Source organism: Amblyomma mixtum, chromosome 9 (assembly GCF_055824585.1).
Source record: "Amblyomma mixtum isolate Tamu chromosome 9, ASM5582458v1, whole genome shotgun sequence".
In the NCBI taxonomy this organism is placed as follows: Eukaryota; Metazoa; Arthropoda; class Arachnida; order Ixodida; family Ixodidae; genus Amblyomma; species Amblyomma mixtum.
The window spans coordinates 1,253,022-1,253,897 of NC_143020.1; the positions used below are offsets into that span (position 1 = coordinate 1,253,022).

At 42.1% G+C, this 876-nt stretch overlaps 1 non-coding gene across 1 annotated transcript; it reads left to right on the forward strand.

Annotated features, from left to right (window-relative positions):
- The first annotated feature begins 215 nt into the window (after nucleotides 1-215).
- Nucleotides 216-341, forward strand: LOC149328042 (U5 spliceosomal RNA). Its single transcript, XR_016285878.1, has one exon. It is a non-coding gene; the product is annotated as a U5 spliceosomal RNA (small nuclear RNA).
- The last annotated feature ends 535 nt before the right edge of the window (nucleotides 342-876 follow it).

Genomic DNA, 876 nt, shown 5'->3' on the forward strand with positions numbered 1-876 from the left:
CATATAATTCTCTCGCAATGAAAACCGGCCTCACAGATACCTTAGTAGGATAAACGCTCGGGAGAGTATATGAGCCAGAGCTTGGTCAGGTTTCTTGAAGAGAATATTCTCAACCACCTACTCTAGCTTAACTACAGCCTTTCTATACCATATATGGCAAGTGTTCAAAATAAAAAAAAATGATCCCCAGCGCTTCGGTCAGTGCTTAACAAAAACGAGAAAGGCCTCTCCTCAATTCCGCGAACTGATCTTTCGCCTTTTGCTAAAGATCACCGTGGGGAGGGGCATTCCAATGAGCCTATAGGCCAATTTTTGTGGGGCCTTGCCCGTTTCGGTGAGGTCTAATTTTTTTTTTCGAAGAAGCGTCGTGCTTCCTCGTCACCATCTAAATCTAGTTCTCATGAGATGAAAGCTAGAAAAGTACCACCAAAACTTCTTCCCAATGTTGATATCCTCAAAGAGGCGGTGTCTGCCTCTTCAATTCGTCAGTAATCATGGCAGGTATCAAAGTGTTACAATGGAATTGCCGCTCCATACTCTCTTCTCTTCCAGATCTAGAACTACTTATTCAGAAACATAACCGTGATATCGTGCTTTTACAAGAAACGTGGTTATCACCTTATAAATCATTTTCAATGAAAAACTTTCGAATTTTCAGATTAGATCGAAATGCTGGTAGGGGAGGAGGATTGGTAATCATGCTTTCTAAACACATATGTCATCAGGCATCTATCTCTAAGAAAATTCTCCCTGACCGTGAACGTTTAGCGCTCAAAACTTCATTTCCGCAGTGTGCTGATATTACAATTGCTAATACCTACTTTCCTTTAGGTGTCCACAGGACAGACTGCTTAGACAGGTTGGTGGCTGGCGCAA